A 17,374-nucleotide genomic window follows, 5' to 3' on the forward strand; every position below is an offset into this window, starting at 1 on the left:
CATGCAAGAAGACAGAAACAATTAAAAGACTTTGACAGATTTTTGTCTGAGATTTTTCATGTTGTGTTTATCCTTCGGCAGATCAATGCCAGTTTTGTGAAATAAAATATTGCACTAGACTGCAATGAAAAAAGAAAAAAAAACTCAGACTATTGATTTAACAATAGGTCTACAGGGAAGTAAACATTTAATGAATATTTTGTTTGTATGTGTGTTTGAGTAATTAGTTTTGCATCGGATTTTGTTGTAATTAACACCTAAAGGCCATCTGGGTTGACAACTCGATTAGACTATAATAAAAGAATGTACTTCCTTGTGGCCAAATATTGTTGTCTGTGATATGCTGACATAAAGTGAATTTTCAATTACATACAAGATCTTTTTCAGTTTTCAGAGTCTTTTGTCTGTTTAAATCATGCCTGGCACACAAAATGATAGCAAACAGAATGGATGAATAAACACATTTCGAACTGTTCTCCATCTTTATCTGCCGATTGACTTTTGGGGCTTAACACACTACTGCCTCAGCAAGAAACATAATTATTTTTCCATTACATTTGTGCAAGATAAGAGTGGAGTGATTTATGTCTGACAGCACAGCAGGGAATAACTAAAGAATGGATCATGAAAAATCTCTGTACTGTACTTCAAGAACAGAAAAGTATTTATCTACCTGCAAAAAATTTTTTTATAAAAATAATATAGTCCAAACAAGAACAGGCACAAGTTCCTATCTGAACTTGAGGGAAACTTAATGTATCCCTAAAAAACACTGGCATCAGCTGGCTAAAATTAATTACAAACATGACTCTGAAAAGTTTCAAATCAGTGATTAAAAAAAAGCTCTTTCAGCATTTGTTTGCAGATGCCACTTGGTTTTGTACAGAAAATGTACTGTTTGAATTCATGTTAGTTTTTATGTGGTTTGGAAAACTTTTATGCTATTTCCAAAAGATGTTTTTGAATTTATTGACTCTAAAAATGTAATCTAGTGTAAACAAGTAAAAAGTAACAACATATTTTCCTTATATACATATATATACATATGTGTGTGTGTGTGTGAGTGTGTGTGTGTATGAGTGTTATTATCTTCAATAATAATATTTAAAATATAATTTAAATATTTATAAATACTTTTTAAATATAATTCTAAATATATTTTTAGTTTTTTTAAATCAATAGTCAATTATTAATTCATAAATAACAATAATCCTTACAACTTAAATACATTAGTGTATACATATTTTAAGAATAAAATTTCAATAGTTTTATATATATTTACAAATAATGTTATTATTTATTTATTTATTTATTTATTATTTTAGTAACACAAAATAACTTTGGGCAAAAAAATGTGAAAAAAAAATTTGCTGAGTGGCAGTTATTTTTTATATTTAAAATAAATTATCATACATTATTATTCCAAACTATTTAAAAGGTTAGTTCACCCAAATATTAAAATTATGTAATTAATAACTTACCCTCATGTCCCAAACCCGTGAGACCTCCGTTTATCTTAGGAACACAGTTTTAGTTATTTTAGATTTAGTCCGAGAGCTCTCAGTCCCTCCATTGAAGCTGTGTGTACGGTCTACTGTCCATGTCCAGAAAGGTAAGAAAAACATCATCAAAGTAGTCCATGTGACATCAGAGGGTCAGTTAGAATATTTTTGAAGCATCGAAAATACATTTTGGTCCATTTACTCAAACAGTACACTGACTGAACTGCTGTGAAGAGAGAACTGAAGATGATCACCGAGCCAGATAAAGAACAAAAGATTGACTCGTTCTGGAGTCCAGATCCGGTTGCATCGGTTTTCGGATCACCCTCTACCAGTAGTGATGGGAAGTTCGGTTCTTTTCTGCAACCGGTTCTTTCGGACAGTTCGATTCAATAAACCAGTTGAAGAAAACGGTTCATCGGTTCTTTTGCGCTCTACGTAATGGCGTCATTGGCGATGATTGCCCTTGATTCAAGTCTTCGGTTTACCCGCGCTCATAACACTAGCACAGAATCAGTTCAAAATCAATCACCAAAAGAATCGGTTCGGTTCAGATGCTCTGTGTGTCGGTCTGCTTCACACTGAATCACACATGCGCAGTATCATCAGCTCCTCGGTTCTCGAATCGGACGCATCTGACAGAAACAGTTCTTGACTCGTGAACGACTCAATGTTTTGTTCATTATCTGGCTCGGCTCGGTGTTCATCTTCAGTTCTCTCTTCACAGCAGTTCAGTCCGTGTACTGTTTGAGTAAATGAATTACTCTGGGATATTGGTTTGTTTGAACTCAGAGGGAGTGTCAGCCAAATTCAAAAAGTTAACAGCTTAAGTAATTTGTGGATTAATGCGTATTGGAGACGTGAACTTTTTAAAGCGATTCAGTTCGATTTGGTGAACTGGGTCAAAAAGATCCGGTTACATCAAGTGATTCGTTCACTCACAACAGACACGGAAGAGAAGACAATGCTGAATAAAGTCGTATTTTTGCTATTTTTTCTAAATCTAAAATATCTTAAACTGTGTTCTGAAAATGAACAGAGGTCTTAGGGATTTGGAAATACATTAATCATTAATGACACAATATTCCTTTTTGGGTGAACTATCCCTTTAATGAAGTTTTCCAAAAATTGTTGTTCTTGTTTTATGGGGCTTTTTCTGCATTATAATGCAATAATATTACAGTTGCATCACCTTGACATTGTTGACTTAATGAAAAAATAATAATAATAAAAAATAAAATTATTATTATTATTTCCTTCTGAAAATTGGACTGTACATCTTTCATCAATACCTAACCCAAATATATTTGTTGCAATACAAATACAGGCACAGATTGCATTGAGAAAATGAAAAATCTGTTAATTACACTATAAAAGTGTGGCCAATGCCTGCTTGCACAGCTCATGTTGATTAGATGGCACACATGCCTTCCTGGCTTAACCCTGATTCATATCCGCAGAATTATTATTTATTTATTTATTTTTTTGCTTTGTGACAGCACTGAGTGGAATCAGAGTGTGTCTTTGACTTCAAAAGATGTAATGACAGCTCAGTGAACTGATCATCCAAATCCCTGAATCTCCTTTGCATATTTGAATATTGAGATGAAGCATCAGAAGCACATGTAATAACAGCTCAAATGGAGGCAGGCCGAGTGTAACTGAGGCAGACGCTGTCGGTTTTCCTTCTTCCACTGACAGGGTGCGGGGAATGTCATCCATCACAAAGAACATTTCATGGCCCAGACCTTTATCAGAGTAGATTCACATTTAAGGTGGAGCTTTTATGCGCTGACATTAAGCCCACATGATGGATGATAGGGCAAACGAAGCCTGAACTTCAGTCCTCCATCATACGACTGCAGGTAATGATTGTAAATGTCTGCATATTCACATTTAATGATACTAATATTGATGTTTACAACCCAGCTGTTTTAATATTGCAAACAATATCCTTAGATTGCTTCACTGTGTTATGCATTACAGATCAGCAGGGAGCTTCCCTGAGATCCTTGATTAAATATTCCTTTTGTGAACTATATCTCAAGGCAACTTTATCATGGGCTTAAAACTCAGATAATGGAGGAGTGAAGACATCTTTCCTTATGTTAGAAATAACTTTTTTGAGAATGCAGAATAGTTTAAAATTAGAAAAGCTGTCATTATTTAATCACCCTCAAATAGTGTCATTTCAAGCCTTTCCCTCTTTTATAAGACACAAAAGTAGATATTTATCTGAATGTTCAGGCTGCTCTTTTCCTAACAGTTAAGCAAAACGAGAAGCTGTCAACCTCCAAAAATACCAAAAACCAAAAAAGGTGGTTTGTTCCTGCAAACAGAAAGTGCAGTTATTCACATAAACAAGGTGCCAGACCCAGCCTCGACCTCCTGCTTCTACATTATCATCCTTCGATCTGAGAGGCATTGCTTTGACCTGAAAGTAGCTGCGGGGCTTTTGCTATCTGAGTCAGATGCACAGAGGGCATCAGGCAGACTTCTATGATAGTCTTTGTTTGGTTTTTACACTGAGAACCACTTATCTCAGAGGTAATTATGATGGGTTTGAGGGTTTATAGAAAGTTACAATACATGAAATAATGAAAATCAGTGGCACAGTAAATTGCTCTCTGTGGGCAAATGCACCACTCCACATTACATTTAGTCTGGCACTACTCTCACTGAAGCTTGATGAGTCCAATTTAGAGTCCAAATGGACACCACATGCTGGGCCAGACACAATAAACATTTTGAAAATAAAATCAATAGGCAGCGCAGAGACCTTTCTAAAAAATATTACCTAAAAAGGTTTTTCTAAAAAGTCAGATGTGCCTTCCTCAAAACTTCCATGGTTTTCATATTCTCTGATTATATATTAGATTAAATTAGATTATTAAATTAGAATAGATTATACACTGAAAATATATCTGTTTCTACAGAAAATTAAAATTTAAAGTATATACACTACCAAATAAAATAAAAAAAGTTTTTTCAAACTTTTGGTATACACTTAACATTTTATTTTAAATTGTATCATTTTTCAAAGGGGTCTATGCTCACCAAGTTTGTATTTATTTTGATCTGAAATACAATTGATGTTGTCGTTTTTTTTTATGTTGTTTAAATGATTTTTAAATCTATATCTTTATTGTTATCATTATAGTTATCATCTTTTTTTGTGAACAGGCCTTAAATCTAGATACCTAAAAGTTACCTGGGGTAAAATTAAAAGGTAATTTAAATTTTGTATCTCACAGTCATGACTATGCTGCATAGTAGTAATTTCTTAAAGGGATAGTTTACAAAAAAGGAAAATTCTGTCATGAATTACTCACCCTCATGTCGTTCCAAACCTAGAATAGCTTTGTTCATCTTCGGAACACAAATTAGGATATTTCTGATGAAATCCAAGTGACCCTCCACAGACAGCAACGCAACCAACACGTTCTTTCTGCTGTGTTTCAACAGAGAGCATAGCTCAGTAGTCAATGCTTTCCAACAGTTAGTGTTTATAAAGTGCTCTCGACAGTGAAAGTATGGTGACTGCCAGCGCTGGTGAGCAATTCACACCGCTAACCACCTCAAGTGTTTGAGTGAACACAGACCACATACCTGGAATTTGTGTTAGAGGCGGGTAATGAAATCCAGGTCCTTGAAATGGAAAACAACAGCTTAGGTGAAATCTGTTGTTATGTCCTGAAGAGCTGGTGTGGAGACAAGCACCCATTAATGGCTCTAGTAGCTTTGCTGGCACTGGTGGAGGTGCTCTATGAGACATAAGAGCTGCACAAGTCCTCATTTATATATAGCTGCGGTGGATCTGGGGCATCATGGGAGATCGGGGTAAGTGTCTCAGTGCGGGTTTCCCTCCATGTCAAACCCTTGACCAAACAGCATTAGGTTTGTTCTACACTTCAGCTTACTGTGGTCAAGAAGTGACACTGAAGCATTTGGTGCCATGTGTTTATACCATAGTTTATATTATCCATTCTATCCAGAAGTCAATTATAATTTAACCCTATGAAGCTTAGTGTGTCATATTTAATATTAGAATTCTTAAGGCCTCTAAATCATCAACATGATCATACATTTGTAAAAAAAACCTGTTGTTCACAAACCTATCATCATACTTCTTTAGAGATATACAGATCAAGCAACAACATCTCATGACCATTTCAGTCTTTTACCCCTGAGATAAAATATGCTCAAATTTCTCTCATGAATGAACTGGATTAATTAACGTAATGAAAACACAATTGTAATTGACCGAAACCATTTGGTAGTTAACTGTGAGTCATTATGCAACTCATCATCTACCAGTCACTGAGAATGATGAAAGCAGTCAGTCATCTCCTTTAACCTTTCATTCTCCAGGGTCACATGGGTGAACATGCACACATCATAAATGACCTGGTCTATGATATATGGCTGGCTCCATAGATATTACTGCATGGATTCAGTATTCAGCTGCCTCTGGATAAAATGATCAATGAGAGTTATGAATGAAAATGAATATTGCTTTACTGTTGATTTACTTTCTGAATAAATTGTTGTGTTTTAAATAACATACATTTTATACAAACCTTGGAAACACTTTAGAATAGGTAACACATATTAGTTGCTTATTAGCATGCATATTACTAGAATATAAGCCATGTATTAGTGCTAATTAAGAACATATTAATGCCTTATTCTACTTGACCTTATTCTACATCCCTAATCTTGCCCAATACCAAACCTAACAACTAACTTACTAACTATTAATAATCAGCAGTTTAAGAATTATTGAGAGAAATGTCGTAGTTAATAGTTAACAAGTGTTACCTATTCTAAAGTGTTACCGAAACCTTTATTTTATATTTTAAAAAAGGAATTTAGTGAGTTGTCTGTCAATTCAATTTTCTAATGGATGGATTTTGATCTTTACAACATAGCAGACATACACGTCACAGTAATGAGAACCCACCGCTAATGCATCAACAGTATGTGTTAATATCTATCAAAAGATCTCAAGTCTTATGTTTCCTGCATTATCCACCTCCACCTCTGTGCCACTGAATGGCTGTCAGCCCCCCGGTGGGAAGCCAGTGATGTGTGATGTTGAGAGCAGTGAGGTCTGGACCCACACTCCGGAGTCTGACGCCCATGATGTACTAACTATCTGAGACACTCACAGTGTCATATTTTTGATGGAGGAGTTTTGAATGTTGTTGAAATAATGGGGCTGCAGCTTTTTGGCTTAAAGGGGTCATATGAAGCGTATTTTTTCCTTTCTCTTTGGAATGTTACAAGCTCTTGGTGCATAAAGAAGATATGTAAAGTTACAAAGACTTAAGTCTCAAATCCAAAGAGATATTCCTTATCAAAGTTAAGAGTCAACTACACCCTCCTAAACGGCTCATTCAGACACGCCCCCACATGTCTATGTCACGATGTGGGATGATTTACATAATACCGTACAAATGTTAATGCGAAGAATGAAGGCAATTGTGCGAGATGTGAATTTAAATTGTATTTATTTACAGAGGTATATGATGTCACACTTGTCCGTGTGTGAAGACGTTGTGGTTGTGCAGCGCAAATCAGTGAATGAATGTTCCGAAGTGAAGTAAACTTTAACAGATTTCCCCTGCTCAGGGAGTAGGGAGCAATGAACACTGTTTAGGGACCATGTCAATGGGAACACAGTTCTTGCACAGAGCTCACTTCTAACGAGCTGGTTATATGAATCAGGTGTGTTATCTAACAGAGACATGAAAATATGCAGAGCAATCTTCTGAAATTATTTAGTATGAGTGTAGGATTCAAGAACAAATTATTATTTTTCAGTGAAAAGGTTTTGGTTCACAACGCCGGTCTAAATGAACTCATTGACCCAGTTAGAGCAGGTAACAGCTCATGGGATGGTATCAGCAAAAAATTACTTAAAGCTGCAGTAGGTAACTTTTGTAAAAATATATTTTTTACATATTTGTTAAACCTGTCATTATGCCCTGACAGTAGAATATGAGACAGATAATCTGTGAAAAAATCAAGCTCCTCTGGCTCTTCTCAGTGGTCCTATTGCCATTTGCAGTTACGGACCGCTCCCGGTAAGAAACAACCAATCAGAGCTGCAGTAACTTTGTTTGTGTTCAAAATGTAGAAAAATTTATATAATAAGCGAGTACACCATGAATCCATTTTCCAAAGCGTATTTTTAGCTTCTCCTGAATCACTAGGGTGCACCTATAATAATAAGTGTTTATATTCGGACTATTTTAGATTGCTTCGGGGGTACCGCGGCGGAGTAACCCAGTACTTTTGTGATTCTTCATAGACATAAACAGAGAAAGAGAGAAAGTAGTTCCAGCTACGATGTTCTTCCGCAAGACGCAAGTTAAAAGACTTCAGAGGCTTAGAATTACCCCATGAGTCTGCACATTGTAGTGTACTTCCAAAAATAAAAGTATATATTTTTTACAAATGTTTTTGCTGCAATGTAATATTAATAAAATTAAAGGTCACTTTTTTCAGTACTCTTTTACCTGCTAAAGTGTACTCTGTTTATATGAGGGTATATAGATCAATTATTTTGGCATATTTTGTTTACGGTTTAAAAAGCTTTTCTTAAGCTTAGCTGCATTCAATACATGGAAAAGAAATAAACAGAACAAACAAAAAAAACCCAGAACGGAGCAGTATTTCGTTCTTTTTTTCTGTCTCTAGATGAAACGGTATGAATCCAATAGGGAGAAAAATACTACAGTTCCATCAAGGAAATACTATATATATATATATATATATATATATATATATATATATATATATATATATATATATATATATCCCTTCAAATTCAGCCTGTGCAGTGCACTCAAAATCACTCTGCTGATAGTTTTGACACTTCATATATAACAAGCCACAAGTGAGCTCAGTGTAAACTTTAAACCAGCCTTTCAAAACTGACGCTGATGCATAGAAACACATTCTCCCTCTTTTTATGAAATGAACCTATTAAAGGTTTTTCATTTTCTGCTTAAATCAGTTTTCCCCAGCTGTAGGTGAGCTCTCTACAATTTGAGGTTTTGTCACATTTGCTTTTGTATCCACTCAAGGCCACTTATTCAAAAGCCTGACATCAACATTAGCAGTGCAATATCAGATCAATATTTGACTGAACACTCAAATTATAGAGAGCTTCTGGGAGTGTACATAATCCAGACACCTATAGTTCACCCAAAAAGGAAAATTTGCAGAAAATATACTCACCCTCAGGCAGTCCAAGATCTTCATCTGAATAGATATGGAGAAATTACATCATTTGCTCATTAGTAGTTCCTCTGCAATGAATGGGTGCCGTCATAATGAGAGTCCAAACAATTATGATTCAGATTGCTCTAGAATCGTATTTTAGAATACTGTAGAATCATGTATCTAGGTTCTATTATAGTCTTCCTTGTTATATTTCCATCACAGGAGCTGATTAGGCCCATTACACAAATATAATGCAACATATCTGAAAAACACCTAAGTGCAAGAGCACAATAAAAGACTCCAAACCTCAGTATTCATTCCAAAGCCTGTCCTCCTCAGTCAATAGCAGCAGTTATAGCTTCAGCTATAATATGTAGTCTGTATTGATCCGCCACTGCTTCACGACCCGTGCAGTTTTGCCATCTGATGGCACAAACTCGAGTCTCAGAAGAAACATTAGAGCTCTTTACTAAATGATGAAATGAATGCAAATGATATTGGCAGGTATTTTTGCATTTTGTGCAACTTGGCACCACTTTTCAAAAATGATGTATCACACTGGCTTTGTGCATAAGTTTTTCATGACTCACGATAAGTTTCCACTTTAAGTTCTTGTAGGCAGTTTCTGAAATCTATTAACTAGAACACAGATTTAAAAAAAAAAAATGTAAAAAGTGTGTTGTAGTTCCAGACTTTATATATAATATATTATATATATTCTGTTTGTGTTTTAATTTCAGACAAAGTTTTAATAATTTTGTTTAATTTTGTTAGTTTTTATCATTTAAGTTATAATTTGATTAGATCATTTTTTATATAATTTTATTAGATCATATTTTTACATGTATAGTTTTTTATACATTTTTATTTCAGTTATAGTTTTTTTTAGTACAGTTTTATTTATTTTAGTAGTACAATGATAGTAAGAAATGTCGTTGAAATAAAATAGGTTTAAAGTTTTTTGATTTTATTTTATGTCAGACTAACATTGTTTTGGTTTTAGTTTTAATTCATTACAATAAATACAGCGCTGGATAAAAGCCAGATAAGCTACTTTTAGTATATTCACGGTCATTTCTCTGTTAAATTTGAAACTCTAAAAAAGAAAGAAACTTAAGAAAAGTTAAGTCATACATATATATGAGATTTTTGAGTAACTGTCCCCAGTAACACTTTGTCTTGCCAAATTGAATTTGTTTGTTCACTAAACGCAAAATGCCTCACTCAGCAAATAAATTCCTGTCAAGTCAACCACAGATTTCTTATTCAGGAAATTATCATTTAGAAATGACAAAAAAATGCTAATTTGTCATCATTGCATATGCATAAAGGATGTGTACTGTATGAGAACTGTGCAATTTTCTTAAAAACTGAATCTTACAAACCACATTATGTTCAATAGCTTTATATAAATACACATGGTTCAACACCTCAAAAAAAGCTCTAACAGCCCCACATACATACCACACAGCAAATAAATAATAGTGATGATAACAATAACAACTGCATAATAATAAATGCAGCAAACAGCAAAAGAACAAGCCTATAATACCAACTGCATAAATTAGTCATGCTGAAATGCATGCTGGGAGCTCGCAAATCAGCAGCATTATTCAATACGAACTCACTTGTTCAGGCAACTAGGAGCTGTGAAATATTGTTGGTCCAAAACGTGATACAAAGTAATTAATTCCTTAGTATCTGTGATTTAAAAAGCCCCATACGCTCGATAAACCACACGGATTACTGGAGATGAGCTCATTAAGAGTAAGCGTATATGCAAATGATTGTCCAGTGTGTTTAAATCACATCAACCTAACTGATTAAATACAATGTGAAATCTTTAGATAACACCCAAAACTGAGAAAGGTTATCTTAACAGGAATAATTAAATTAAATTAAATTAAATTAAATTAAATTAAATTAAATTAAATTAAATTAAATTAAATTAATAAGAAAGATTTCAATGCAATCAGTATATACCCTTGTAAAAAAATAAAATAAAAAATAAAAAAAGGTGTCCCTTCACATTAGCAGAAGGACTTATTCCAAATATAATGTAATAGAAAATATTAGATAAATAAATATTAATGTTTGTTTTTAGATTTTATATGAAATGCAATTACTTAAACCTTAAAGCTTTTTGACCCATTTAGTCTATTTTTATATGTAATTTCATAATTCTGGGGTATTTGAAATTATGGTTTAAGTGTTAAATATACTGACAAGTATTTATGGTAAACTGTAATTTATATTGTCATTTACTGACATATATGTGTACACATTTGTAATGATGAAGTTGCAATTTCATACATTTAAAAACTATTAACTTTAATTTTAATATTGAACAAAACATTACAATTAAAAAAAATAATAATAATATTCAAGTACTTTACATACACTTTATTATGTTAGTCAACACATCAAAATAAGTGTACTTCTTCAAAGCATGAAAAGACATTTTATGGTTAAACAATTCATTTGATATTATTACAAAGTGTGATTTTTAAAAGTGTACTTAAATGGATAGTTCACTCAAAAATGAACATTTTGTCATCATTTACTCACCCTTGTGTTGTTCCAAATCTGTATGAGTTTCTGTCTCCTGTTGAGCATAAAGGAAGATATTTAGAAGAATAGCTTTTTTGTTACCAACATTCTTTAAACATCTTCTTTTATGCTCAATAGAGGAAACAGAAACTCTTTATACTCTTTTTTGAGTCATGAAAAGTATACTCTCTTTAAGTGCACTTAGCCTTTTGTTTTATTAACAATATATATTACTACAATCCTTTTAAGAATTAAAGTACAACACAAGTGCACATTTAATATATATATTTTTTTTTTTACAAAGGTGATCATCATGATATGCAATGTTTAGATCACCATCTATATACAGGCCTGTTTGCTGGCATAGAGCTCTGTCTAATTTACAAGGAAATTAATCTTATGTGACAAAGTATAGGATTTAGCTTCTCACCCATTCAGCTGAAGATAAATTATTCATAATAGCAAGCATTAGAAGGGAGTATAATTCATGTAAGCAGCTGTGAGTACAATTTATAATGTTTGCATAGGAGAGTAGAAGCAGATTTAATGCCTAATTGTGTCGATGGTTTCTCCACTTAAACTCATTTCATTGAATCCGAGCTCTTTTGTCCTCTACTGTGACACAAAACCAATAAACCCTTGTCTCTAATTGTATTTATGAGCTTATAATAGCATTTTTCGGACTTGAATTAAAACAGGGTCACTTTGTAAGCATGTTGACAGCGTTGTAGAGAAGATAGATGGCCCATCTCACCAAATACTTGCTATCCATCAATCATCTCCCGGTGAAAGACCACAACAGAAACACAAAATTAGATTTATTCAAACAGTTGCAGTGAGCCATTCATTAAACTGCATTCAGATAAATAATGCAGCCTAGATTTTCTTCACAGAGGTGGATGATGGAAAATTTGATCCAATAAGAATGACTTGACAATGATTTTTCAATCTTAAATCGAATTCAGAAGAGGAATATGAAGAAAGGAGCAGATAAATTAGGAAGGGCAATCACTGAAGAGTCACTGACCCCATCTGCTGGTTAATGGTGAAAGTACCTCAGTTCTCATGTCATGTAAACATATATATAGGCTATACACCTTTTTCTTCGACGTGGAAGTAAGCATATGGGCGAGACTTCCGGTTATTAGCCACTACAGGTAAATAACGAGGAGAATATCAACGTGCAGTAAACGGTAAAACGGTTTGCACTACAAACCAGTGTGCTTTTAATTGAGATAAAACATTAAAATAATAAAACACACCAACTTAAATGATCAAGAAGCAAAACGAACTGTTTTGTTCATCTAAAAATAGCTAAATGGAGTGGCCGCAGATGAGACCGGAAGCTAGACCAATAGATTTTACAAATGTCATTTTTATGACAAGAAAAAGGTTAAACATTTAAACAATCAATTTAACCAAAAACACTTAAACATTTAACCAATCAAACTGTCAGTTGTTAGTTAAATAAGTTCGTATCAAAGCAATTTGACTAATGTGGCTTTTAGCGTATTTTTATGAACACTGTCAGTTGAATTGACGAAATTGAATGTCTGAAATCAAGCTTCCCTGCACCTCAGTAGGTACAGCAGATCGGAGCAACATGATTATTACACAGGTTTCGCTGAATCTCATCAGCATAAGGTGGACAATAAACCTCGAAAAAGAAACCAACTAGGTAGTTGGACATACTACTGTATCATTTCTGTGACATGTTCATTAGAAACAGTAGTGTAGCTGTATTAGTTCACGTGAATCCATATTTTGTGGAAGCTGTAACTATATTGTGGTGTACAAAATCCAGAGGGATCATCATACTTTCTAAAGAGGCTATCATGTTGCAGTAGAGTTCTCATCAAAGGGAGAAAATTAAAATCTTAAATGTGAGGATATTGTGCAAGGCATATCAGTGAGGAAATAAACCATGGACAATCTCTGATTCAGATGATTTCCCTTGTGCCTCTGGATTCGCTGTCTTAAAAAGAAAGATTTGACATTCATGTGTCCGTAAAGAAACTTTAACATACATGGAATCTTTCCATTTCTTAAAGTTTTCTTTATCCACCTCATTCTTCTCGGAAGAAAATGGGCGCAGCCACTTGCTTCCAGCTATTTTTAGCCTTATACAAAACCACTAGTTTTGCTACGTGATACTGCAAACTGGTGTGTCTTACCATATTATTTTTGAGTATTATCTTAGTTATGAACACACTGGTTTGTAATGCAAACAGTTTTACTATTGTTATTCTTCTTGTTATTTCCCTATGAAAGAGAAGGCTCAACACTAAATTGTTCTGTGGCATTTTGAAACCTTTATTTTTTTAGTACATAAATATCATTTTAATCATACCAAATCATTGATCATGTGTCAATTACATTGTTTTTTCAACTGCTTACACACATTTTCAAAACTTTACACACAAATCCAAGAATTGCACACACAAAATGCTAAATACCTAAAATCTCTTGCAAGATGAAGCACTGCATTCAAGATATCACAAACAAATCTCAGAAGCAAACATTTGCAAACCCCTTTGCCATATATTAATTCCTGTTAGATTACAGAAAGAATTGTGTGTTGTGTTTTGCAAAAAGTGTTTTATGAAATTGAAAACTGAGTAATTAATTGGCCGATAATTAGTGTATTTGGTGTGCGGTTCTGGTGTTTGATAGTCAGGTTTCAGAAATTATGTGACAAGTAAAGGTTCTGTATTTAAGCAGTTGAAAAAAAAACTGAACTTTAATACCTGAACTGATTAGGGTTATTGGACTTCATATTTGACCTGTGTCTGCATTGATATGAAGAATGTAAATACAAATATAAAAAGGTAAAATATTCAGAATTTGCTAGAAAATCATTATAGCAGATAACCACAGATTATGGAGGTAATGTAGATGTTGCATTGAGAAAAAGGGTGATATTTGCTATATGGAGGATGTCTGAATCTCCACAGTCTTTTTTTGGTCCAGAAACGTGGTGAAATTAGGTAAATAGGGCCACTTCTTGACTAGTCTCAGTGGCAAACGTGGCCTAATTTACCTGAAGGCAACCTAAATAAGTAATCCAGACACTAAAGGTAATGTAGGTTCTGTAAATAGCAAGATTTTAGAGTATATAGAGATTTTTCCATAACGATAAATCTGTCCGTGTGTTAGGCAATAAGGAAACTTGGAGGCAGTTCAAACTTTTTCTGACAGATTTAGCTGTCAGAAATTCACTGCAGAGTTCAGGCCTGCCAGAAGTGCCACTGTAAAGGCCAAAGTATGGGCCTGTTCCAATACATGCACTTGTGGCATTGGCCGCTTGAGAGCGCATACATGCATCAGACAGTCCCAGTTCTGAAATATGATAAAGCTTGATGACCTTAACAAACACTAAATCCACACAATCTCTAATAATGCTTCAGAGTAGCATTCCAGGCTATCCCAACATGTTCAGGAGCTCATGTGCTCTGAAATCTGCATGTGGCGGCTATTTTAAGTGCACACAGGGATATATTTACCTCTTATCATGACATTGGCAAATACAATCTTTGTTAATATAGAATATTACCATCTTAGCAGACAAAAATATTTAGTAATCAGTGTAAACCATTGCTGTGTTCTCTGTCTCCATTAGCGCAAAGTCATTTGGTTTGAGTTAGTCATTGAAAATCGAATGTAGTTCTTAATTCCTTTGAGAACAGAAAAAGACTGTTCCATTAATAGGCTCTGGCATCTTGGAAATACCCCTTAAGGAGTGCATTATTTCTCTAAAAATTAACAGCCTAGAGTCACAACCTCAATACATTGCTCAGATATTTTATTTCAAACATTTATCATGTTTCCATCCTGAAAACTGTTGTTGAACTAATTTATGCACCTCAGTCCAAACTCTCCGCTGCTAATTCCAAAATGTAATTTTAGAGCTAATAACAAAGGTTTGTGCTATAGATATGCAGGCTAATGTAGATATTAGAGAGATAAATAAAAATAAATCTAAATCTACATTTATATCTATAGCACATTTAAAAACTACACATGTTGACCAAAGTGCTTCACACTCTCAACATTACCACAAAAAACAAACACAAATCAGAACACATCCAATACCCCCTAAGGGCAGTTCTAAGCTGAGGAGGGAAACTATTCCAGAAACATTGAGCTGCCACAGAGAAGACACGATCCCCTTCAGTCTTTAATCCACTGTATGTGATCTAATGCTGCACTTAGATCGAGAAGCATCAAAACAACACAATTCCCAGCATCTACCGACATCAGCAGATCACAAGTTAGGAAGTTGTGGCCTAGTGGTTAGAGAGTTCGACTCCTAACCCTAGGGTTGTGGGTTCGAATCTTGGGCTGGCAATACCACTGAGGTGTCCTTGAGCAAGGCACCGAACCCCCAACTGCTCCCGCGGGCACCGCAGCATAAATGGCTGCCCACTGCTCCGGGTGTGTGTGTGTGTGTGTGTTCACTGCTGTGTGTGTGCACTTTGGATGGGTTAAATGCAGAGCACGAATTCTGAGTATGGGTCACCATACTTGGTTGAATGTCACGTCACCTTTTTTTTTTTTTAAGAAGGGCAGTTTCGGTGCTGTGCAGAGGCCTAAAGCCAGATTGAAATTGATCATAGATTTTGTTTTCATTTAAAAATGTTGAGAGTGCCACCTTCTCCACTACTTTAGCCAAAAATGGTAATACTGAAATCGGCCTTTAATTTATTCATCACTGATGGGTCCAGGCTTGTTTTTTTAGTTTTTTTAACAGAGGCTGCACCCAGGCGTGCTTCAAATAAGGAACTAGCCCATCTAAAAAACTCCCTATAGACTTGATCGAGGAACCCACCACATCCCAGACTTGAGTTAACAGACCTGGAGGAATAACGTCAAGAGAGCAAAAGGCTGATTTCCGGTGCTGAACAATCTCTAACAGATAAGAACCCACAATATTTTGCGCTACTAACGCAATGCTCTACCACTGAACTGTAACAAGTTCAAACATGGTTTTTTGGCCAACAGCAAAAAGTTTAGCCAGGAACCTGGGGAGAATTAGAGATACTAGCTCTAATGTCAGTAATCTTATCCATAAAAAAGTCCTCCCTGCATTTTTAACTATCGTAGGAAATACAGAATGTAAAACAGAATTGATTGCACAGAGTAAGACTTTCGGACTATGATGATTCTTTGAGATCAAATCAGAAAAATACTGCGCCTCGGCTGATTTAAATTTTTGATAAGTTGGATAAGTTAGTCTAATAAGTAGACAACATTGTCTCTGTTTATAAGATAAATTACAAGACTAAAATATCCAAGAAATAGGCATACTGTAAGTGGTCAAACATACTCTAGGCATTACACAAACATCAAGAACGATGCCAGTCAACAAATTTTAAAAAGATGAGCTCTTTATATCAAGTACAACAAATAACTAACAATAATGATAAAACAACAAGACAAAAAGTTAAAATTAAGTCAACAAATATAAAAACAATAATCTTAACAGTAACTGCGGAGTTTATGCTGCAATGCATGCTGGGAACTCACAAAGCCTTAAAGCTGCAGTAGGTAACTTTTGTAAAAATATATTTTTTACATATTTGTTAAACCTGTCATTATGTCTTGACAGTAGAATATGAGACAAATAATCTGTGAAAAAATCAAGCTCCTCTGGCTCCTCCCAGTGTCCTATTGCCATTTGCAGAAATTAATCCGCTCCCGGTAAGAAACAACCAATCAGAGCTTCGGCCCGTAACTTTGTTTGTGTTCAAAGATGTGTAGATTTGCGACTCTAAAGGTTTTGTAAACTAGAAAATGTGCATCCCTCAGCAGTGTTCAGCAGCAGCCTCTGCTAATAGTAATATTAAGAGTAATTTCATTCCCAAAAGTTAACAAAATAGATGAAAAACGCAGATGTGCTTTGCTGCCATTTGTCGCGAAAATGCTTGTGGTGTTTAAACTTTTTTTGTCTCTTAATATGATAACATTAATTGGATTTGTTTAATGTTAAGGAATCGGATAATGATTAAATTACTTGAAATCAAATTTGTCTGTCGGAAGATCCAACCGTGTCATTTTTAATAAAAATAACGCTTAAATAAATATACAAA

This window comes from Carassius gibelio, chromosome B7, assembly GCF_023724105.1.
Source record: "Carassius gibelio isolate Cgi1373 ecotype wild population from Czech Republic chromosome B7, carGib1.2-hapl.c, whole genome shotgun sequence".
NCBI classification, from domain to species: domain Eukaryota; kingdom Metazoa; phylum Chordata; class Actinopteri; order Cypriniformes; family Cyprinidae; genus Carassius; species Carassius gibelio.